At 39.3% G+C, this 15,868-nt stretch overlaps 1 long non-coding RNA gene across 1 annotated transcript; it reads right to left on the bottom strand.

Annotated features, from left to right (window-relative positions):
- Positions 1-13,992: 13,992 nt before the first annotated feature.
- LOC139358586 (uncharacterized) lies at positions 13,993-15,806 on the bottom strand. The gene is made up of 3 exons (XR_011613771.1): positions 15,660-15,806; positions 14,884-14,960; positions 13,993-14,780 (listed from the first exon to the last, which is right to left on the bottom strand). It is a non-coding gene; the product is annotated as an uncharacterized lncRNA (long non-coding RNA).
- Positions 15,807-15,868: the final 62 nt, after the last annotated feature.

Raw genomic sequence — 15,868 nt, 5'->3', positions numbered from 1 at the left:
GGAGGGCAAATCTGAGGCTCATTACTGTGCAAATATGCCACTGTGAGTGTGTGTTTGGGGGGGCTTTGAGACATGGGGTCTTTGTGTAAAGTTATAATCTGATGTGACCTTCAACCACAGGTTGTCAATGTGCCACATGAACAAGAAATCCCACTGAGGACAATATCCTGGGAAAGTCTGGTTTTCTGTAAGATGAGTTCTGTCTTCCTGGACTTCTGAGCATACCAGAGGACAAATATCATTAAATAAAGTTCAGAGCAGGGAGTTCAGCACGTATCTTATCTTCTTCCTCAGGTTGGGGTGGTTTGAGTTATGAAATACCTGCCTCATGAATATGCAAATGTTGTCTACCAAGGTAAATACAGATCTGTCCTTGCCCAGAGAGCATCACACAACAACAACATCCCTCCCCTACAAAAGCCCCCAGAGCACAGCACCTCACCATGGACTGGACCTAGAAGATCCTCCTCTTGGTGGCGGCAGCATCTACAGATAAGAGAATCCTAAGTTCCAGGGCTGATGAGGGGACTGGGTAAAGTCAAGGGAGATTTTATCCACTCCTTTGTCCTCTCCACAGGTGCCCAGTCCCAGGTCCAGCTGGTGCCGTCTGGGGCTGAGGTGAGGAAACCTGGGTCCTCAGTGAAGGTCTCCTGCAAGGCTTCTAGAAACACCTTCACCTTCCACTACATGCACTGGATGTGACAGGCCCCTGGAAAAGGGCTTGAGTGGATGGGACCTGTTGATGCTGAAGGTGGTGAAACAATATATGCACAGAAGTTCCAGGGCAGAGTCACCATGACCGAGGACACGTCTACAGACACTGCCAAATGGAGCTGAGCAGCCTGAGATCTGAGGACACAGCCACATATTACTGTGTGAAAGACGCGGTGTGAAAATCCACATCATGAGAGTGTCAGAAATCCTGAGGGAGGAGGCAGGTGTGCTGGGCTGAGGAGATGACAGGATTTATGAGGCTTAAACGTGTTTAGAAAATGGGTTAAGTAATTGAGGAAAAGAAGCAATAGAAGGATTTATACACTCTAATTATATAGGAAATCGTCTTTTCGCCTATCACCATGTAAGTAACACTTACGGAGTGGGAAAGGCAGCAATCAGTCAGGCTGATGCAAACATTCCCATGGAGACTTTGTGGGGACATAAATGTTAAAATCAAATGGATAAATCATTTGGAGCAGGATTGCTTGATCACATGGTAAGACTAAACATAATTTCTCAGAAGTGGCCAACATTTCTTCCAAAATGTCTTTGCCACTTCTTTTACATTAAATCTATCTTAAAACACTTTTAGGATCACAGCAAATTTGAGTAGAAGAAACAGATTTCCCATGTACTCCTGTCCAAGACACGCACAGACTTCTCCGTGGTCAACACCCTGCACTGAAGTAATAAATAACCTGCAACTGATGAACCCGCATGAACACATCAATCGTTTCCTTTTCTGGTGGTCCCTGGTCTAACAAGCCTAAACTATCTTGAAGTGCCCCAGTTCTTCAATTAGGTCACTGGGAATGATGATGCCAGGTAGAGGGAGAGTGAGTAGGGATATTCCTCTTTGCACTCTTTCCTCAAGAATCCGTTCAATATGCATTGATTTAAGAGCTCTTCTGACTCCTAGTTTTCTATGCCCCTTCTCAGAGGGCATTCTACAATCTCCAAGCATTTACAGCAGGGGTCCCCAAATGCTAGGCAGTGAACAAGTGGTCTGCAGCCTGTTAGAAACCAGGCCGCCCAGCCTGAAGTGCGTGGTGGGTGAGCATCACTGCCTGGGCTCCACCTTAGATTCTCCTACGAGCCGAATTCTATTGTGAACTGTGCATGCAAGGGATCTAGGTTGAGTGCTCCCTATGAAAATCTAATGCCAGATGATTGCAGGTGAAACAGACTCATCCCGTAACCACCCACTGCCATCATCCATGGAAAAATTGTCTTCCATGAAACCATTCCCTGGTGCCAAAAAGGTTGGGGACCACTGGTGTAGAGGCAGATCTGTGCAACTAAAAGGCCAGAAACTTCTGGTGAATCCCATAATTAATGTCATTTAATGAGCAGTGGAGACTTGTCATGAGGGCCTTCATGAATAATGCCCTTCAGTTGGATTTGAAACACTATAATCTTGTGGGGATGTTCCTGGATAAAGCCTTTTATGCAGAAAATGCAGACAAATTAATGGGATCCAGACAGGAAAACTTTCCCTTACAAAGTGGTTTGCCACCTGGAAGGAGCTCTCAGGGTTGGGCACTGGACCCTTTGCTGGCTGCACTTTAGCCAGAGGCCTGAGCCTCATTGGTCTTGCAGCGGGAGAGCCTCACTGGGGTCATAGGTTACAAAAATGCCTGTCATCCTCCAGCTGAGCAAGCCCAAGGGCATGCTTGTCAGTGTCGATCCCGTGCGGGGTGCACTCTGTAAGATGACAAGATGCACACAAACCTCCTCCCGCTAATTATCCACTACCAAGCACTCAACTGCAACCCGTGCTCCTTAAAGAGACAGTTGCCTGCAGGGATAAATAGAATGTACTATTTTCTTACCTGGGAAAGACACTGCCAAATACCACAAGTTTCTGGAAGGTTAACTCATAAGTATTCAGGAAGTGACTGAAGGGCAATGGTGAGTGAGGTGACGTGACAGCCTCAGGACTGCACATGAGGAGGGCTCCGTCCCCCATGCAGGCTTTTCCTCCAGGAGCTGCACCAGGAACTCATAGAGGATCAGGAAGGATTCTGAGACCCTCCTTCTTCTGTGGTGCAGCCCAAAAGGGGAAAATAAATTATAAAAACATAATCAATTTTAAGTATGGCATTTGTTAATATAAACTCTTTCTGAAACCTGTGGGAATCCTGACATAAGCCACCATTATCTGTCAACATTTAAACCCTCCTTCCATGGAGGTCAACTAGGTTGGATCCGTTCTTTCATGGATAATATCCCCAAAACTCCTCTCTATTCTTGCATATCCCTGGGTCTCTCAGTGACAAGTTCTCCTCAGTGGAATGTGATTGATGTAGTGAGATCTTCAATTTTCCTGTCTTCTGTGTTCTCATGTTTCTCTCCTTATCTGAGATTAAGAAACTCACCTGCATGTAGACATCACAGCCCAATATCTCTCATGGACAAAACGGTGGCCAAACAAACCAATCCTGTGGCTGACAGCAACCACTGGCAGCCACCACCCCCTCCACAGCCCTGTATCGGAACATTACATGAATGATTGTATTCACAACTTTCTTTTAGAATCATCTTAAAAAATTTGTTTCTCATTTCACACAGAGATGTCATCTATCCATTTTCTCTTCATAGAGAAACAGAAGGAGATGAATACGAAATACAATTCACATATCCAGATTATTCAAATATGATCGTCACTTTATCATCTTCTGATTTCTGGTCAACACAGAACACTCTACAAATTGTTCTCACTAGTGTTATACCAAAACTGATATATATTCCAGATGCTGAAATAATTTCAACTTACATTATTATTCTAATAATTCTAACAATTTAGAATTATAATCATCTTTTTTTTTTTGAGATGGAGTCTCCCTGTTATGCAATGGTGCGATCTCGGCTCACTGCAACCTCTGCCTCCCGGGTTCCAGCAATTCTCCTGCCTCAGCCCCCCCAAGTAGCTGAGATTACAGGCACCCACCACCATGCCTGGCTAATTTATGTATTTTTAGTAGACGTGGGGTTTCACCATGTTGGCCGGGTTGGTCTCGAACTCCTGACCATAGGTGATCCACCCACCTCAGCCTCCCAAAGTGTCAGGATTACAGGCATGAGCCACCACGCCTGGCCAAATATCCTCTTTTCATAGATGGATAAACTAACCTAGGCCTTTGAAAATGAACCCTTTCCTGAGTGTGAAAAAATAAGCCATAGATTTGGAGAATTTGCTTGCAAATCAAATATTTGGGAAAGGACTTTTATTACAAATACACAAATTACCTTACAAATGAACAACGAAACCACACAATTTAATTTTAAAATGGGCAAAGACCTGAATAGAAACTGCACCTAAAAATAAATATTAAAAAGTGATCAACTGGGTTTTCATTAGGTAAATGTAATTTTAATATCGAAAAATCCTACCAATGTAATAGAATGGATAAAATACACAATATAGACAGTACCAAATGGTGATGAGGAAGTTGAAAAATAGGAGTTTTCACACCTTGCTGGTGGGAAGGGAATGCTGAAATGGCACATAGACAACTACAGTTGATAATTTAGTATATATTTCAGAATAACTAGAAGAGAAGATTTAGAATGTTCTTAACTCAAAGAAATAATTAGTGATTGAAATGAAGGGCATCCCAGTTATCCAGATACACATATAATATTCTTTTATCAAAATATCACATGTACGACATAAAGATTTTGTAAAGGACTTTAGAAGTCAACAGGACCACTTGTTTCTAAAGATAAGTCTTGCAAGTTTAATTATTTTCCTAATGGGTGGCAATTTTGAACATAGAAGAAATGTTAACAATTGTTTCTGGTAAGTTTTCTTCTTCTAGTGTCAGGAGAAAAGGTTTGCAGGGAAGAATCTGAGACCATCTTTCAAGTCTCAACTTCAATGTGATTATGTCAGTAAATATTTTCTGATATCCCTGACTAGGATAAATATCATATATGTCCTATAAACTAAAAGTAGAATTGTAAGCGCTCCAGCTGACTGGATGGGACCTTTCTCTTCATGAAGGGGTTCCAGAGACACTTGAAAAACTAGCTCAGGCCACGTTAGAAATAGAGGATCCAAAATGCTTCATTATACCCTCCTCCCTTTGGAATTCAAGAACAACTAACCAGCATTTTCATGAAAACAGAGAACTCAAAGCTCAGAAAACAGATTCTTGGTAGCAGTAAGATACCAAATTCCAACGTGACTCAGGAATAGCATCATACGACAGAGAGCAGTCCTTGAAAAGAATCAAAGGCTTTTAGCCTAAAATTTATTTCTTTGACATATTTCAAAATTTCCCTGCACAGTTACCTTTTGTGAGAGAAATTTACATTCTGTAGTGAATCTTCTTTCCTTTCTAGGTCTTTGTGTTATAATGAGGAGATTAGTTGAGAGTCTAGCATCTTTTAACTGTCTTAACAGAAAACCCTTTCCATCTATTGTCAGTAAGTATGGCTGCATAAGAGACTTTATCCACATAATATGAATCTTCTTCTCCAAAACCCATTATCTTAACCCAGTCATTTTTTTCCTACTGATTTCATGTCTTTAGATAAAACTTCAAATCTTTCAATCAACTGCCAATCAGAAAATCTTTTAATTCACCTGTAAGCTGTAATCCCCTCCCAACACTGCGTCACTTCTAGTTCTTTTGTCTTTATGGACCAAATCAACATATATCTCACAGGTATAGATTGATGTTACTAAATTTAACCTGCAATCAAACTACTTTGAGCACATATTCTCAAGATCTCCTGGGGCTGTGTCACAGGGCATGGTCCTCACATTTGGTTCAGAATAAATCTCTCTAAGTATTTTGCAAAGTTGACTTTTTTATCAATAGTTCTAATAGAACCTACTCTGTGGTCTTTGTTACATTCACAAGCATGATATTAATAAAGTGTTAGTTATTAAAAATAAGCCCATGTTGGTAATTTCTTATAAAGTTACACATAGACCAACTACAGAATCAAGTGTAAATACTTCAAAGTATTTATGTAAATTATTTCAAAATTTATGTTCCACAGATGCTTCTATCAGATTTCTTATGTCAGCTAATTATTTATTTTACGATTTTTTTTTTTGTAGATGATCATGCTCTATCTTTTCTAAGCCTATATTGTAGAATGTATGAAACTAGTCAGGGCTACATTTGAAAGTGATTGTTGCAGTGGCTGCCGGAATTGAAGTACATTTCCTCTGCAGCCACCAGACACTCAGATTCCTCCAGTGACACCTTAATTTTGTTTCCTACTTGGCTTTGGGTCTTAAAATTTTGCTGTCCTGAGAGATTCTATCTTTCATCTTCCCAAGGTCATCCCAGAACCACGTGGACCAGACAATTGTCAACGTGGTGGGAGGGGTTGCACGGAACGGGCACTCTCTGTCCTTCTGAGGGAGCCATACTCCAGGGCAGACATCGCAGTCCTCCCTCAGGATGTGTCCTTCCAAGTATCCCTGCCCCTCCTACAGATGTGATGCTGATCCCTGCATCTTCCTCCCATCCCTGGGTAGAGGGTCTCCTTGTTTTTTCCCAGATCTTCAAGCAGCCACTATCTCTTCCCACTGATGACTTCAGCTTCTTATTTTCTGCCCTTCCCAGCAGGATGAGGCTGTTTTTCCCTGAGGGAAGAGCAAGGAGGTGGGAGATGAGGCTGTTATTCCTGAGAGAATGGAGAGAGCCTTGGAGTTTTCTTTCTTCCATCCCAGTTTCTATGAGTTTCTCCACTGCCAGTAACACAGAGGTGTTAGTGGCTTTGCCCCTGCATATTAATTCTTTGGTAATGAAGTGGTGGCAGGGTAAGTGGGTCTGGATGCATTTCAGCAACAGCTGCTGTTCCACTTTCCCACACAGAACTATCTTGGGAGGTAGACGCTGGAGATATTTATGATGTGTCCTCAATCCTGGGAGAAAAAGTTTCAATAACAATAGGAGTTCCTCAATTGTATGTTCTCTGGTAATTTAAAAAATAACTTCTTTATTATACCCAATTTTAAGCAATCTAGTAAATATGTCTAACTTAATTTTAACATTAGCTTATATGACATTTGCCACCCTCTGCCCCACATAATATTATATTCTCTTCCTGTTTATCCCTGAAATCACTGATTTTTGCAAGAGGTAAGGTCTCTTGTTTGTCCTATCACATGAATAAACTCATGTGTTAAAGAAAATGGGCCAATTTGTAGCTCAGTAAAGTTAGTTGTTGTTGGAAAAATAATATATTTTTTATGAGATGCCTACATCTCCAGCCTAAGTAGAAACTACATTTGTATAGTTTCAGAACTGGAAATTTGTATGTATCAGAAACTGGAAATAACACAAATATTAAGGAGATTTATAAATAAATAGTAGGGGTGCACTCATTAACTGGAACACCCTTCCTCATTAAAATCAACACATTCTTTATACACAATCAAATTACTGATTCACAAGTAATTATGCTGAGCAAGAGGCCAGAGAAATGAAATGGAAACTATAAGATTTCAAGTTAACAGAATCTTGAAAAATAGATCAAAAGTAAAAAAGATGAGAGGTTGACTCAGTGTGGTGAGAGGAAAATGAGTGGGAGGCAGGAGTTAGAGGAACACAGGGAAGATTTCAAGGGTAATTCGTTGTTATCTTGATTGTTATTTTGGATGCACAGGTGAGCACATGTAAAATTACATGTTTTTCCTTTGAAGACATGGCCTTGCTTTGTCATCCAGGCAGGATCTCAGGGGTGAGATCATAGCTCTCTGCAGCCTCAGACCCTGGGTCTCCAGCAATCCTCCTCCCTCTATCATACATAACTGAGACTACAGGTATGCACCACCATACTCGGCTTCAGTGCTTAATACACTGCACACTTTAATTATGCAGTATTTATTACATAGCAATAATGCCTAATAAAGGTATTGAAAATAAGTGGATAGATAATTTGTTCCATAGAGACTGATGGAAAGATAGACACTAACATGAGAAATGTATGACACTCAAGAAAATAATACTGTAGAAAACGTTCTTTTCTTTATATTTTTAAGGTAATCACAACAGTGCATACACATCACACTGTGTTCTCATTACAGAGAAAAGGTTCCGCAAACCTCGCTAGGTGTGACTGCCTGTGTGCTGGGCTTGGTTCAGGGAGAAGTCAGGTCCAGTGGTGAGAAGCACAGGCCCAGGTACCCAGGCCGACTCTGACCCAATGTGAGCTCTGGGGAGATTGTACAAACCGTCTGTGCTTTTACTGGTAATTTTTCATCTGTAACATGGAAATAACACTGATACTACATACCATGGTTTCTCTGCATATGTAAAAATAAAAAATAATTTGTGCTACCTTTAAATATATGCAGTTTATGTAGATCTATTATACCTCAATAAAGCTGTTTTAAAATAAAAATTACAAAATTATAAAAATTATAAGTTTTAAGGGTTTATCACAGAACAAACTTACAATAACAAACTACAATTTCCCAAATGCTATCAGTATCACAAATCTCGCCCAGGACACTGTCACGTGCTGTGAGCCCCACTCTCTCCAAAGGCCTCTCACCCCAGAGCTTGCTATAGAGTAGCATATATGCAAATAGAGCCCTCCCTCTGCTGATGAAAACCAGCCTAGCCCTGACCCTGCAGCTCTGGGAGAGGAGCCACAACTCCAGGATTTTCAGCTGTTTTCGTTTGGTGATCAGGACTGAACACAGAGGACTCGCCATGGAGTCATGGCTGAGCTGGGGTTTTTTTCGTTGCTCTTTTAAAAGGTAAATTGTAGAGAACTATTGAAACTGAGTGTGAGTAGACATGAGTGAGAGAAACAGTGGATATGTGTGGCAGTTTCTCAGCAGGGTGTTTCTGTGTTTGCAGGTGTCCAGTGTGAGGTGCAGCTGGTGGAGTCTGGGGGAGGCTTGGTACAGCCTGGGAGATTCCTGAGACTCTCCTATGCAGCCTCTGGATTCACCTTTAGTAACTACTACATGCACTGGGCCCACCAGGCTCAAGGGAGAGGACTGGAGTGGGTAAGTTTAATGAGAAAGAAAGCTAACAGTTACACGACAGAATATGCTGTTTCTGTGAAAGACAGATTTACCATCTCAACAGATGATTCAAAGAACACACTGTACCTGCAAATGAACAGCCTGAAAACCGAGGACACGGCAGTGTATTACTGTGCTAAACACACAGCAAGGGGAGGTCAGTGTGAGACCAGACACAAAACTCCCTGCAGGAGAGAGCGAGGCCACCAGGGGGCGCTCGGGACTCACTGAGGACGGGATAGATTCCAGGAGCAGGTGCAGGGGGAGATATCCTTTCTCAGATGCAGGAGGCGGGTTTGTTTTTGCGGGACTCTGGAGTCTTATAAGGTGGCAATATTTTATTATTTTTATTTATGATGTATTTTTATTGAGATTTGTGTTTTTGTCATTTTAAAATTTATATGTAGGAGTATTTTTTAAAGATACATACCTTCAAGAAAAGATTCTTCCTAAAATTTGTACTTGTTCTTCTAGAGTTTTATTAACATCTGTTGATATCATCAACTACATAGCTAGAGGGACATTAATTAACATCTATAGACATATGTATAAATACACATGCCTATGCATACATGAGTAGTAATTTATATTTAACATTATAATAGAACAATTCTAAAATATGTCCTAAAACATCAAACTTAATGATAAACTAAATATAAATTATTAGAGTAATCTTTAATTGATTTCAATCATTCTCTATGGTTTACATAAATCGATGTCTATTTGTAAGCTTAAACATAGTGTATTGGTAATTTTAAAATAGCCAAGAACAAATTTCAAATATTCTTGTTACAAAAAAATGATAAGGATTTGTGGATTTGAGGTAATATATACTTCGATTAGCCTGATTCAATTATTCCATATTGTATTCAGAAATCATAACATAGCTTTGCACCCCATAAACATATGGGGTGCAAAATTTCTTGCAAAGCATAACATAGCTTGGCACCCCATAAATATATGGGGTGAAAAAATTTCTCATTTTTTCAATGAAAGTTTAATTATATTTGTTAATCCATCCTAGGTCATGATTTTTTTCTCCCTGTCCAGATCTGATTGAATTGCCCCAAGGAACTCATCCATACTCCTGTCTCCGAAGGCTTGAGGAAATAGCTCCTAGATGGGTAGAATAGGGCAAACCGTGTGTGTCCACAGTACCTGGAGCATCTCTCTCCTTGGATCAAGCCACCTCCTCAGGATTACAGAGCTCTTCAGTTTTCTTAACATGCTGTTGTTGTACCAAATAAACACAAAAACACTACATTTTCTTAGCTTTAATTTAAGTTTTTCAAAACAGCATAAAAGTAATAATTTTAACAATATATTACAACCTACTACATATGAAACTCTTCCTATGGTTCAAAGTTTCTTTTCAGGACTTTATATGTATTACATATTTTCAATTTATTTCTGATATGGAATGCGTATGTCTCTTTATTACAGATTATTCTTTCATTTATTTATTTATTTTTATTATACTTTAAGTTATGCGATACATGCGTAGAACGTGTAGGTTTATTACGTAAGTATGCATGCGCCATGGTAGTTTGCTGCACTCATCATCCCGTAATCTACATTAGGTATTTCTCCTAATGCTATCCCTCCCCTTTCCCCCCACACCCCAACAAGCCCCGATGTGTGATGTTCCCCTCCCTGTGCCCATATTTTCTCATTGTTCAACTACCACTTATAAGTGAGAACATGCAGTGTTTGGTTTCCTGTTCCTGTGATAGTTTCCTGAGGATGATAGTTTCCAGCTTCATCCATGTCCCTGCAAAGGACATGAACTCATACCTTTTTTTTTTTTTTTTTTTTTTTTTTTTTTTTTTTTTTGAGAGGGAGTCTGGCTCTGTCACCCAGGCTGGAGTGCAGTGGCGTGATCTCTACTCACTGCAAGCTCCGCCTCCTGGGTTCACGCCATTCTCCTGCCTCAGCCTCCAGAGTAACTGGGGCTACAGGTGACTGCTACCACGCCTGGCTAATTTTTTTGTATTTTCTGTAGAGACTGGGTTTCACCGTGTTAACAAGGGTGGTCTCAATCTCCTGACCTCGTGATCCACCCGCCTCGGCCTCTCAAAGTGCTGGAATTACAGGCGTGAGCCACCACGCCAGGACGATCTCATTCCTTTTTATGACTGCATGGTATTCCATGGTGTATATGCGCCCCACTTTCTTTATCTGGTCTAACACTGAGGGGCATCTCCGTTGGTTCCAAGTCTTTGCTATTGTAAATAGTGCTGCAATAAACATACATGTGCATGTGTCTTTATAGTAGCATGATTTACAATCTTTGGGTATATACCCCGTAATGGGATTGCTGGCCCTTGTGAATAAGGCTTAAAATCTTAAGGAAATTGAACACTTAAACAACGGAGACTTAGCAAAGTAATTTTACTTGTGTGCAGAGGGGTGATTCTCCTTGGCCAGTCGCCGTGAGAGCACACCTGTACAAAGGGTCACGAGAGCTTTTATTCCTCATGCAAGTCCTGCCCCTGTACCCTTTCCCCACTGGCCAGATTTGGGTCACACAATCTGAACTAATCTCGTTGGCTAGATATTTGAACTTTCTTTTGATGAGGTGGTCATGTAAGGGAGAGAGAGGAAAAGGGAAAGAGGTGGCTGCAATGAGCTAGAGAGCTAGTCTCCTTTCCAAATAAAGAAAGGAAAGTGAACTGGTGTTGATAAGCCTGGTCCTGTAGCGTGTCTAAGCAGGTAACAAAGGCAGAAAGAAAAAAGAGAAAAAGGAAAAGGGGTGAGGGGTACTATGAATTAAAGAAGAAAGGATTGATCAGGCTATTTGAAGAAAAATCTCATCAAATCCTACACTGGATCAAATGGTATTTCTAGTGTAGATCCTTGAAGAATCGCTACACTGTCTTCCACAACTAATTACACTCCCACCAATTTACACTCCCACCAACTAATTTACACTAATTTACACTCCCACCAACAGTGTAAAAACGTTCCTATTTCTCCACATTCTCTTCAGGATCTGTTGTTTCCTGACTTTTTAATGATCACCATTCTAACTGGCATGAGATGGTATCTCATTGTGGTTTTGATTTGCATTAAGTTTTCTCTCAAAGTTAATTTTCCCAAAGATCCACTCAAAACTAGGGTATCATTAGAACTTTGAGGTATAATCATTGGACCAACATTGAAAGTAAATTCAGTTTAGTTCACATGCTCTCAAATATCCTTTTCTCCTTAAAAGTTGTTCACAGTTGTAATATCACACAAAATATTAGTAATGGATATTTATGACACCGGTTAAAATATTGTATAAATAATGTAAAGACATTTGATTGGAAAAAAGTATTCATTTTCCACAGATGTGTTGACTACTGTTTTCTTCTCTATGAAATGTATGCTTATTAATTTTTAAGTTACAGATGTTATTCTTTCCTTTTGGTTTCTGGAATTTAATTTTAGTAGGCATATTTGAATGTACTTTATTAGTTCATTTGGTAACGTTCATATTTAGGATAATGTTCATATTTTTCTTATTTCCTGAATTTTAAACTATTTTATACTTTTTTATTCCTTGTTTTATGAGATAAAGTTTACATACAATAAGAAATGCCTAGTCCTAAAATGTATCACTACAGAGTTTCTGGAAATTGTGAATACCTTTGTCCCCAACACCTAAGGTAACCTGAAAAGCAAGTCCATCCCCTCAACATGGGTCTTTCTCTGTGCCTGTGGTCAACTCCTGCATGGGGAAATGTTTTCATTTCTGACACTATAAATCCATGGTTTTCTGGTTTGAACCTCAGATAAATGGAATCTAGCACTATAAACTTTTTTTTTTTTTTTGGTAAGGGGCTACTTTTGCTATTTTTTAGGTGTATTCATGCTATTTAATGTATAAAATTAGATCAACATATTGCCATTTATTCAATTAATGGACTGACTCTGATGTGAAACCTCAAAGTTTTCTTGTGTATATGGAGAGAGAGACAGAAAGAGGAAGGACAGAGATTTTATATCGGAGTCAGTCCATTAAGTAAATAAATGAGAATATATTGACCTGTTTTTCTGTTGATGGACTTTAAGTTTGTTCCCAGTTTATGAATATTGTAAGCAAAGCTGTTACAAATATCTTAACGTAAGTTTTTCTACATTGTCTCATTTTTATTGAGAAAATATGAACTATGCATTTCTTTGTTATAAGAGTAAATTTAATTTTATTCAGTTGTATTGAGGTATAATAGAATATTTTTAAAGTGTATATTTAAGGTGCCCCACTTGATGTTTTAATGTTGTATTAGTCCATTCTCACACTGCCAAAAAGAAATGCCTGAGACTGAGTAATTTGAAAACAAAAAAAGAAGATATTTAATTGGCTCACATTTCTGCAGGCTGTACAGCAAGTGTAGAGGTTTCTCCTTCTGGCAAGACTCAGGAAAGTTAGAATCATTGCAGAAGAAAAAGGGGAACAGGCACATCACATGGCCAGAGCAGAAGCCATAGGAAGGGAGAGGGGTGTCTACACACTGATAGACAACAAGATCTTGTGAGAACTCACGCGGTATTATGAGAATAGCACGAGGAGTTGGTGCTAAACCATTCATGAAAGACCCACACCATGACCCAATCATCTCCCACCAGGTCCCACCTCCAGCATTGAGGATTCTAATACAACATGAGATTTGGGCCAGGACACAGATCCAAATCGTATCAGATATACATTGTAAAACAATCATCATGGTCAAGGTAATGTGTATATCTATCATTTCACAGAGCTACCATTTTATTTATTTTTTTTTAAATTTACTGCATGTGTTTGTATCCAACTAGAACACCTAAGATCTACCCTTTTAGCAGAAATCACTTTTAAAATACAATATTAACTATAGGAACATTACTGTACATTAGATCTCTAAGACTCATTCAACCTGCACAACAGAAACTCTGTACAGTTTAACCAACATCACCCAATTTCCCTCTCCTCCAGGTCCTGGGACCCACTACTCTACACTCTGCTTTCAGGAGCTTGAATCTTTTAGATCCTACTCAGAAACGAGATCATGAAGCATTTGTCTTTCTGCATCTGGCTTACTCCACTTAGCAGCATGTCCTCCAGGCCTACCCCGTTGTTGCAAATGTCAGAATTTCCTTCTTTTCAAAGCTGAATAAAATTCAGTCTTATGTATACACATTTTCTTTATACATTCATCAACTTACAGTCATTAAATTATTTTACAAATCTACACTATTAGTAATAATCTTGCAATAAACATGTCTTTGGCAAAATAGTTTTATTTCCTTGGAATATATAACAAGAAATGGGATCACCAGATTTTATGATAGCTTTATTTTCAACTTATTCAGTAACCAATCCTACCACAACATATACCCTTTTCCCCACATTCTTGCCAACATTTGTCACCTTTTATATTTCTGATAATAGCCATATTAAGTTGTATGTGGTGATATCTCATTGGGACTTTGATTTGAATCCCCTTGATAATTAGAAATGTTAAGAACCTTTTCATTTTCTGTTAGCCATGTGTGAGTCTTCTGAAAAACCATCTCTCCAGGTTTTCGCCCTTTTTGTTAAATCAGGTCATTTGTTATTGGCTACTGAGTTGTATGGGTATTTATACATTTGGATAGAACTTCTTGTCAGACACATAATTGCACATAGTTGTTCCTGTGCTTTGGTATTAAATTCAAAGAAGTCACTTCCGAATCAATGGCAGGAAGGTTTTTTTCCTCCATGTGATTTATGAGTTTATACTTTCAGGTATTATGTTCCTTATTAGTTCACTTTTTATATGGAGTTAGAGAAGGCCTAATTTTATTTCTTTTGCATATGGATGCCCAGTTTTTACACCATTATTGAAAAGCCTGTCCTTTTTCTACTGTGTGTTCCTGGCACACAAAATCAGGAAGAGACATAATGACAAAACAAAATATCAGATGAATATTCCTGGTGAACATAGACCTAAATCCTTGATGGAGATAACATGACTACATAAATTGGGCTGATCATTCTTTTTGCTATAAAGTTAATAGACACTGCACTTCAGCTTGGGCAACAGAACAAGTCTGTCTGTAAAATAAAAAAGAAAGATAAATTAATAGATCTGAATTTGACAATTTGGATAATATTATTTTCACAACCTAAATTTAACTACACCCATATTGTTACCTACATCTTCACGAAAAAGTTCCTAGTCATGATGAGTTTCATCAATCCTCCACGTGTTGAAATCTGGACATCCAAGAGAATCTGGAGAACAAAACAGAATGAGGGCAGTGAAACTGGTGTATATTCAGCACCTCTTAACTCAGGAGGACTCAATACACCCTGGCACACTGCTGCTTTTCTGAATGGCTCACAAGGACTCCAGCTCACTCTCCATCCTCCTTAAACATCTGGCTCCTGCTTGCTCTAAGTTCACTCTCTGCTCTTAGTCTGTGCTCTGAAGTCTTCACAGAGGTGAAAATGAGCTGTCAGATGGAACTTCCCTCTCTTCTCAACGTGGAATTTGCTGTTTCATTTAATGATCACTCTTTCGATAATGGTTGATTTCTTTTGGCCTGTTCATTACTGGTGATTTTCAAGGGAATCTCACTTGAATCTTTACTCTTTTGCGTTTTGTCTCCATGACATTGTTGGGAAGTTTTACCTCCAGCATCATAACATGATCTAGTGACCTGACACATCTGTGGCAAACAATACCTACCAATTTAGAAGCTTTTTTGTTTTCTTTCCACAAAATATAATTATTTATGTTGCATGTATGAGCATATCCTGGCAACTTGTACACACCCACGTAGATGTCTAGAAGCCTATGAATTATTCTCTGTAAATAAAAACGTATCTCAATTTTCCTCAATATTCATAATTCTCCTCAGGGTGAGGAAGGTCCTTCTGGATCTGTTCAGACAAAAGGCCCAGAGACCACCTGGCAGGTAAGGAGCTCACCTGGCTCCAGAGGTTAGGTCTGTCTCTTTCCCTCTGTTGTCCCATAGGTCAGCCCACTGGTTCAGTTCCTAAGAAGAGAGTCCAGATTTATCCTGATTTTACAACCCTCCCAACTTCTGATGACTCTTCTGTTACCCACATCCATGGAGATAGAATGTTTACTATAGAATTCACCAAACTAATGTCAAATGCCCAAGTTGCAGTACCGC

The sequence above is a fragment of the Macaca nemestrina genome, chromosome 15 (assembly GCF_043159975.1).
Source record: "Macaca nemestrina isolate mMacNem1 chromosome 15, mMacNem.hap1, whole genome shotgun sequence".
Taxonomy (NCBI): domain Eukaryota; kingdom Metazoa; phylum Chordata; class Mammalia; order Primates; family Cercopithecidae; genus Macaca; species Macaca nemestrina.
The sequence above is the reverse complement of the archived record's forward strand: the minus strand, read 5'-3'. Positions and strand labels throughout refer to the sequence as shown.